Source organism: Phocoena sinus, chromosome 14 (assembly GCF_008692025.1).
Source record: "Phocoena sinus isolate mPhoSin1 chromosome 14, mPhoSin1.pri, whole genome shotgun sequence".
Classification (NCBI taxonomy): domain Eukaryota; kingdom Metazoa; phylum Chordata; class Mammalia; order Artiodactyla; family Phocoenidae; genus Phocoena; species Phocoena sinus.
In genome coordinates this window covers 84190309-84199731 of record NC_045776.1, presented here as the reverse complement: position 1 = coordinate 84199731, position 9423 = coordinate 84190309, and positions in this window count along the sequence as shown.

Here is a 9423-nt window from a genome sequence, read left to right as displayed (position 1 = left end):
ATCGGATTGTTGCCATGCATCCACCCAGGGGGTTCTCTTCTTCTAATTCTCACAGTGCTGGGTCAGTTTGGGTCCTTCAAGAAGATGCCGAGATGAGGGACTTCCCTGGCGGTCCAGTGGTTAGGACTCTGGGCTTTCACTGCCGCGAGCACAGGTTCGATCCCTGGTCGGGGAGCTAAGATCCCGCAAGCCATGTGGCACGGCAAAAAAAAAAATAAAAAAAATAAAAACAAAGGAAAAAGAAGACGCCAAGGTGAGATTCGATGTGCAAGTGAATCATTAGGGAAAACAGCTCTAGGAGAAAAGGAGGAGGCGGGAGAGCCTTCAGGCTGAGATGCAACTCTGGCCTCCGTGTGGAGTGAGACAGGAGGGGCTCAGGCCTCAGCACAGTTCTAAGGAAGTTTTTGTGCAGGCTGATGGGGAATCCTGGAGCCAGGGTCCCCCATCGGAAGCATCCCACATCCTGCCGGGATGGGCCTACCTTTATTTCCCTTCCTCGCTGGGTCATTGGTGGGAGAACCTGTGGGGCTCAGGGTGGGTCCAGAGCACAGCAGTGGGGCTGTCAATCAAGTCACTCATGTGCCCCACAGCAGGAGACCCCAGGGGATGACGGTCAAGGCTGTCATGGTGCTGAATCTGCTGGTGGGTGCCCTGATCTGTGAAGACACAGTTAAAAACAGCCGGCATGGTAAACCAGACAGAGGAAGACAAATATCATAGGGTACTGCTCGTATGTGGACTCTGAAAAAAGGGCACAAATGAACTTATCTACAAAACAGAAATAGAGTCACAGATGTAGAAAACAAACTTACGGTTACCAGGAGGTAAGGAGAGGGGAGGGATAATTTGGGAGACTGGGATGGACATATACACACTACTCTATATAAAATAGATAACTAATAAGGGCCTACTGTATAGCTCGGGGAACTCTACTCAATACTCTGTTATGGCCTATATGGGAAAAGGATCCAGAAAAGAGCGAATATATGTATATGTATAACTGGTTGACTTTGCTGTACCCCCGAAACTAACACAACATTGTAAATCAACTACACTGCAATACAACAAACAAACACACAGCCTGTGTGCAGCCTGGGATGCCTTTGACGGCTTATATTTTAGGGTAGCCATTCAAGCAAATCTTGCGTTATGGACCCTAGAAGATCTGAAATTGTTGCAGCCTAAAATATTTTTGCTCTGTTGTCTTTGAAGTCTCTCCCACCCCATGGTAGGTCTGATGCCTCATGCCCGAGGGGAACGCGTGGTCTTACACGAGCATATTCGTTTCTTCTCACTGCTGTGACAAATCTCAAGAACCCAGTGACTTAACACCATCTATGTTTCTTCTCTTACCATTCTGGAGGTCAGAAGTCGAAAATGAGTCTTGCAGACTAAAATCATGGTGTCGGCAGGGCTGGTTCCTTCTGGAGGCTCCAGGGGAGAATTTGTTCCTTGCCCCTCTTAGCTTCTTGAGGAGGCCAGCATTCTAGAAGGGCCATTGCCGCTTCCTCCATCTTCAAAACTGGGAACTGCTCCTCTGTTCCTCCTTTTTTGGGAACTGCCCCTCCCCTGCTTTCCGTCCAGCTGCCCCATGTGGATCTGACCATCCTCTTCTCCTCTCTAGCTCAAGGATGAGTGAGGGGCCCGAGCCTAGCCCATCAGAGTGGTTCGTGCCCTTGGCCAGGTCAGTGAGAGATTTACCTGGGATCTGGGGTGTGCTCTCTTTCTGTGAGGTGGCTAAGCCAGTGGAATGAAAATCTGGAGCTGCTGGTGGTTACCTTGATGGAGGGTAAAGTCTATAGAGAAGAAAACAGGCTAAGAAGGAGAGAAAGGCCAAGTCCTGTTGACCTGGAGCACCTGGATTCAGCTGTACCTGAAGCTTGACAAGCCCTGACATTTTCAGATACTGAGATGAGAAATCCCGTTTCTGGCTTAAGCCAGCTTGAATTGGGTTTGTAATTCTCGCTACTAGGAGTCCCGGATGGCACTCCCTTCTCCAATTTTGAGCACCCAGCCCAAAACGGCAGAATCAACACGCCGTTCTGTGTGCAGGCACAAAGCTCACGTTGGCCTTGCTTCTTTTCCATCCTCTCCCTTCTCTCCCCCTGCCAGCTATGCTCCTGGGTGATACATCCTAATGTATATTTAACAGTGGCTCAAAATCGAATTAATTTAGATTGGTTAATAAACGGTAACATCCGTTTCTAAATCAAGCTACACTTTCCTCTTGAGCAAATAAATTCCTGTTGGTTTAATTTGTTGCTATCGTAATCCTCTAATGCTGATGAAATTATGGAAAGGTTTCCAGCGAAATCAGCCAGATTTGATTAGGGTTGAACTTATTAATATTTTTCCTTCCCAGTGGTCGTTGAGAGTGTACAAGTTCCCTGTGTTGTGGAGCGCGATCTGCTTTTGGGTGTGCATTTATTGAGCACGGACTGTGTGCCCAGCCCTGGCCGTTAACATTCTTAATGGAGCATCTGCAGGAAGAGGAGGTTCCGGGCTTCTATGCGACAGTTGTTGTAAGGGATTTAGGGGCACCAGGGGTCCCCCGAACTTTGCCTCCCAAACGGCCCCACCTCCAGGTAGGATGGAGCCTTTGCTGTCTGGTTCCCTGTAAACCCAGTGCTGGCCTGAAGCAGGTGCTCACATGCAAATCAGTTTGACCTTGAGCCTGACCCTGAAGAATTTCCCACTGACACATTGCACCTCTCCAAGACCCCATGGCGAGCTGGGACAGGCTGAGGCCAGAGCAGGAAAAAGGTGAAGTTCAAAACTGGATCCAGACCCAGCAGAGAAGAATGAGACCCAGACAGGTGGGTCTCCATCGGCCCCCTCTGCTCTCCTCCCCTCTAGTCCCTGCTGAAGGGGTACCAACTCCCCCCCGAACCCCCGCTAACTCCATTTGTTCTGGAATGTGCCAGGCTTCACCCCAGATGCCCCAAACAGCACATAATCGCACAAGAATCTGGAGTGTGTCCAGGTTCCCTCCTTCAGGAAAGAGGGGCCTGGGAGCTAAGACCTGGGTGGTGGATTAGGTCAGGCCCAGAGAGGCCCAGAAGAGGGTCCCCCAGTTCAGATTTCCAGCCGGTCCACGGGGAGGGTGTCTCCAGGGTAGCCTGATTCACCCTCCACTTGCTGGCATTCTGGTTGGTGATTCCTGAGCTTGGCACGGAATTCTCTAGAAGGGTTGCCCCTTTTTCCCACGCGGGTGAGAGATGTAACAACCACCCCTTGTGTTGGCAAGGGATCTGTGTTGTGCTGGACGCCTTTCAGGTCCCTAGGCCGGCAGGTTAAAGTCCCGCTGCCGAGCCTTTGCTGAATGCTGTTCCCTCCACTGGGCCCGCCTGCCCCCCTCACCCCACCAGCTCAGTCTTCAGGTCTCAGCAGAACCATCTCTTCTTCAAGACACTTCCCCTTTCTCCTTAGAATGCACTTTCCCGGCTCTCAGTGCTTCCCCTTTAGAGAATGATCGCAAATGATACATCCAGAATTGTGAAATGTTTTCCTCGTAGCCGGCTTCCCCCCTGTAATGCCCAGGCTGCACGGTCAGCGAGAGTGGAAATCCCGTGTTTCTCACCGAGACGTTGCCTACGGGTGGTCCACAAATGGATTTAGTTGCCCTTGCATAGAGTTTTATCATTTTTAACAAATTAATTGGCATCATTTTAAAGTTGGGGGATTTCAGGAATTCCCTGGGAGTCCAGTGGTTAGGGCTCTGTGTTTCCACTGCAGGGGGACGCGGGTTCGATCCCTGGTCGGGGAACTAAGATCCCACATGCTGCGTGGCACGGCGAAAAAAAGATAATAAAGTTAAGAGATTTCACATTAAAAATCTGGATCTGTGGCCTTTGTTAAAAAAAAAAAAATCAGAAGATTTGGTAACCTTGGGCCCTACATTCTGACACGATGACAAGTAGCCAGAACTGGCCTTTAAACAAGGCGGGTGCTCTCTTGTTCACGTCACCCCACCCCCCACCAGTCCCTATTGCCCCACACCCAAGCCATTTTACTCATTTACGTTACCTGTCTGATCTCTGTAGGTTTTGGGTTTCAACCCCTTGTCTAGTCCTTTGTGTCCCTGGCCCTGACTGTGCCTGGTGCATAGTAGACCTTTTGTGTTCATTCATTCCTTGCAATAGCCTAGTGGGACACAGCTTCCCATTTTCAAGATGAGAAAACTGAGGTTCCCAAGATCACACAGCCACTGAGTGGCAGAGCCAGAATTTGAACCACTGATTATCTGGTTCCCAGTCCTGGGTTCATACCACGCCCACACTGACCAGGATGGAGAAAGCTTCTTTTCACTTAAAGTACTACCCGTAACCTCTTCAGAACTCCTGCCCACTCCATTTCGAGAAGGGATTGAAAACTCAGATGCTGTCAGAGGCCACGTGGGAACATAAAGGAGGGGACAGGAGTGACCTGGAGAGCAGAGGCCCCAGCCCAGCACAGCCGGGCAGGAATGCGCCCCAATGTGGCAAAATCTCTGATGTTTCCAGAGAAGCCAGACATTTGGGTATGTGTGGAATACCCCAATCTGTCGGCAGGCTGGGTTCCCCCACCGTGTTGCCATGTTGTGCCCTTGGCTTCAAAGCTGGCTTTTCACCACTGGCTGTGGAGGGCAGGCAGAGGGGGTGTTGGCCTTTTTGCTCCCTGTTATCAGTGTGGTGCCGTCAGTGTCATCTCAGCTGGGCTAAGGATTCTTCATGGGGGCCCCCAAGTGGCCGCCACCTCCAGACCCAGAATCGCCACCCACCCTACCCGTATACCCACTGTTGCTGGGCCCTTCCCTCCTGGTGTGTGGTGGTTTACTGTTCATTTTATTACAACAAAGAGAAAGAGAAGTGTTGACCTATGTACCAGGTACCACACGAAGCCCTGCATAGCTTCCAAAACGAAATCGGAAACTACCTCCAGAGTCTGAAACAGATGAGTTCTCCCACCTTCTAGAACGTCACCTCCATGAGGGCAGGGATGTTGTCTGTCTCGTTCCCCGCTGTCTCCCTGGTGCCTAGAACAGAATCTGGCACATAGTAGGCGCTGGGCAAATGTGTGTCGACTGACTGCACAACATCATATCAGCAGGAAGCATTTGCTAATGACGATTCCACAAAAGGAGCTCCTGTGATTAGCCTTCCTTTCGGGGGGAGGCGTCTAAGATGACGAGAGGGGAAGGAATTGGCCAGCATTCGCCCAGCTGTTCAGGATGGAGCCCACGGCAGAGCTCGGGCCTCTTCCTGCTGCAGCCGAGGAACAAAACCCACTCTCTTCTCTCTCTGCGCTCCATCACTGCAACTTGAGCTTTTATACACAGTGGATTTTCAGAGCCTGTAGTTGACATCCAACGAATAAATAGATGGGTGGAGAATAAATACCTCTTGGAACAACGTCAGCAAAGCTCTTCAAGACCACTCTGGGGGGCTTACTTCTTGGAAAAGGGCCTCACCTCTCCTTTCAGAAAGAACTTCATTCTGGAATCCAGGCAGCAGGCAGGGCTTGCTCCTGGAGGGGTATTTCTACATTCATCAAACGTAATTATTTCCTCAAGTAAAATATTTAAACAGAGCTTCACAGTATTCAACAAAAGAAAATGAGTTTTAGGGGAAATACACACACACACACACACACACACACACACACACACACACACACACACAAACCAAATTCTTTCCTCAAAACATAAGCTGGAAGGATTTTTATCTGCTTTCAGAGGGAAAACTCAAGAGGTTTAATTTAAAACTTGGGCGGGCTCATGGCTTTTCAATGGGGTGATTGTTCCATAGTCAGGGAATGAGATAATAAGAAAACGTTTTCAAGTCCAGTGTTTGGTTTGGCTTCAGAAATTCAAACTGGAGTTCTTCTAAAAGCTCTCGGGGCCCTGTGAGTGCCTCGGCTGGAATCTCCTCAGGTCAGAGACCAGATCTGCAATAACATTGATGCAATCAGAGACTTCCAAGGGAATGCAGGCCAAGTGATTGCCTTGTGCATGTGTGCAGAGCTGGGACCAGGACGTGGTTACCTGGGGGCTTGTCACCCAGCCCCCAGGTGCCCAGAGCCTCTGTATTGGTGTGAAACATGTACTGAGCAAGACCTAAGGATCACCTGCCCTTATCTGGAAGCCCCGGGGCAAGACAGCATCTTTTGACCTGTCAGGAGTTCATCATTCTCCCGCTGTCTTTGTCAGCCCACTAGCTAGGAAATCCAAAGCTATCTTCTCAAAAATTCAGCTGCATCCTCCCAGCTTCCCTGGGATTCTTTCCCTGTGGATTTTATCGGGTGGAAATGGGCAAAACCGTAGCGTGAATGCTGATGACCGTCTTTCCCCTTGGCTTTGCTTCTCTCGTTCTGCTTTGGGCTGTCTTGGGAAAATGCTCATTTTCTATGAGAACAGGGCTTCCCAGGGTCAAGTTCAGGGTGCAAGGGAAGCCGGGCAGGACATCTTGGTGGCTGTTATCCTGGAAGTAACCGGCACTTTGGGGATGGCCTCTGATCCGTGGGTGGCTAAGGCGGGAAGGCAGCTTTGGGGTTGGACCACCACCCCATGGTGTCTCCCTAGGGAGGACGCTGTTCAACCCAGTGTAGTCCCCAAGGGCCTGCACTGAACTGAACTTTCTGTGTCTCCCTACTTAATCCCCACAGCAACCCATGGAGGCAAGTACAGTTAAAATCCCCATTGATGGGATGAGAAAACTGAGACTCAAAGTGGTGACATGCAAGTACCCAAGGTCACACAGCTGGAAAACAATGGAGCTGCGATTTAAACTCAGGTTAGCCTGACTCTGGAGATTCTCTCTTGTCTAAACCTTTACAGTCTTTGGCCCCCTGAATTTTTTTTTTTTGGCTGCATTGGGTCTTGGTTGCTGCATGCGGGCTTTCTCTAGTTGCAGCGAGTGGGGGCTACTCTTCCTTGCAGTGCACGGGCTTCTCATTGCGGTGGCTTCTCTTGTCGCGGAGCACAGGCTCTAGGCGCGCAGGCTCAGTAGTTGCGGCACGTGGGCTTCGTTGCCCCGTGGCATGTGGGATCCTCCCAGACCAGGGATCGAACCAACGTCCCCTGCATTGGCAGGAGGATTCCTAACCACTGCACCACCAGGGAAGTCCAGGCACTTGGGTTTTAGAGCCTCTGTTCAAAACACATGAACTCAACCAGCCAATATTGGGGATACAAGGCATTAAGTTTTTCTAGGGGAGTTCCCTGGTGGCCTAGCGGTTAGGATTCCAGGCTTTCACTGCCGTGGCCTGGGTTCAATCCCTGGTCGGGGAACTGAGATCCCGAAAGCCGTGCGGCCAGGCCAAAAAAAAAAAAGTTTTTCTAGGCAAATACTTAGAGAAAACACAGACTGCCAGGGGCTGGGGAGAGGCGGCAATGGGGAGTGACTGCTTCATGGGTGTGACGTCTCCTGCTGGGGTGATGAAAATGTCCTGGGACTAGACAGAGGTGGTGGTTGCACCTAGGGAATGGGCTAAATGCCTCTGAGTTGTACATGTTAACATGGTTAATTTAGCGTGTTGTGTGAACTTTACCTAAAATTTTTCTCTCCTGTCTTGATACCCTTCCTTTATCTAACGTCTCACCGTGGGAGTTAGTCTTTGGTCTCAAGGTGTTGTCAATGCCACCACTGGGGTCACTTCCTTTGTTGGAAGGTGCTGAGCTAATACCCAGACATAGGTTGGGGTATCTCATTGGCCAGCTGTCCTTTTAGAAAGCACATGGAATGGGATGCCAGACAGGTAAGTTTTGCTGTTTTTTTTTTTGTTGTTGGGGGGAAAGGGATACGGGAACAGTGTGGTCAGCTGGAAGGCGGGATGTTGAAGTTCACCGGCTTTTCTTGTCTGGGCTGCTGGTCCGTCCAGTACATCCGCGTCCTGACTCCATCAATGGTCCCCAAGACCCTGACCCTGCCCGCCAGGACAGCTGGGGTTCCTGAACCATCAGCCCTAGGAGCACAGCTTCCTGTGTATTTGCCGAGAGGTCTGATACAGCAATAGCTCAATTTTATTGATCGTGTCAAAAGCTGTAATTCAAGAAAGCTATTTAAATTCACCAGAGGAAGCCAGAGCAATTACCCGCGTCTGCATCAGATTCTTCATCATTTTTGTTATTGGCTCTTGAGCGTGGAGACAGACATTTTGTGTAAGGCTGACGTGACGGCACAAGGGCCGGTGAAGGCTAGGGGAAAAAATAATAATAACAGTTCGCCGGATATCAATCTATATGCATAAAGGTTTACCGGGTGTTACCATGGGGGCGTGCGGGCACCCAGTGGTTTCAATCCATTTTGTCCCTAATCCCAACCAAATCCCCGCAGCATAGTCCCACGGCCCCTATTTCAGCACATAATAACATTGTGATTTGTGACGAAGCAGGTGATTTTTGTTGTTGTTGCAGTCTTTCCCCGTAGTTAAACTTTAATGAAAGCTTAAATCACACCAAAATTCTTGTGGGTGACAAGTGAATGAGATCAGTGGAAGGGACAGTGAGCCTGGTTGGAGGGGCTGTGGCTGCAGGGAGGCAGGGGAAGGGGACCCGCCCTGACCTCTACCACAGTGCCTTGGACCCCAGAGGATAGCATCCTCCCTGGGCAGGAGTCATGATTAATTCAGCCCTAAATCCCTGGCACTTGGTATATAGTGTCTGGTACACAGCAGGTACTTGATGAATAATTGAATGAATGAATGAATGAAGGAGCTGGGTGGCTACTTACTTTAAGTTGTGGTTTGCCAAACTCAGCTACTCCTGTATATCACGACGTCGTGATATTTTCTCCGTCTGTGCTGGACATCTTCCGTTTGTCTCTGCAGGTCTACTCTCCACCCCTTTTCCATTCTGTTCCCTACAGGCTGACCCCTGTGGGCTGCATCCCCCAAGCTCCCAGCCCTCTGGTATCCAGCTGGATTCAGCCCATAGGAGGTAGCTGCTGGCAGCTGGAGGCCGGTGGAAAAAGAAGCCAGGGTATTTATTCCCCAGCATCCTCTCTGCCTTGCTTCGGGTGGGCTGTGTCCCTTCAATAAAGGATAAGACTCATATTGCGTGTTCCTCTCCTATAGCGCCCGGCTTCAGGTTCTAGTAAGGCTCTCACCCTTGTCCCTTTCAGGTGCAGTAACAACCCCCCATATTGCTATTGGAGGGAGGGGTACTATCCCCTGCCCAGACTTTTACAAAGGGTCGCGTTGTTAAGTTTTCTCAGTTTCCCATCTGACTGTGCCCTCCTCTATTTTCTTTTGGGATCCTGACTAATAGTATAGCTAATCCATTGCATTCTCATTATTAGTCCCTTTAAAAACAATTCATGTATTTTTATCTGAGTACTGACTTCGCCTTGCCATCAGCAGTTCTCTAAGTGTAGTGTCAGACCAGCAGCCTAGAATCACCTGGAAGCTTCTTAGAAATGCAAATGCTTGGGCCCCACCCCAGACCTA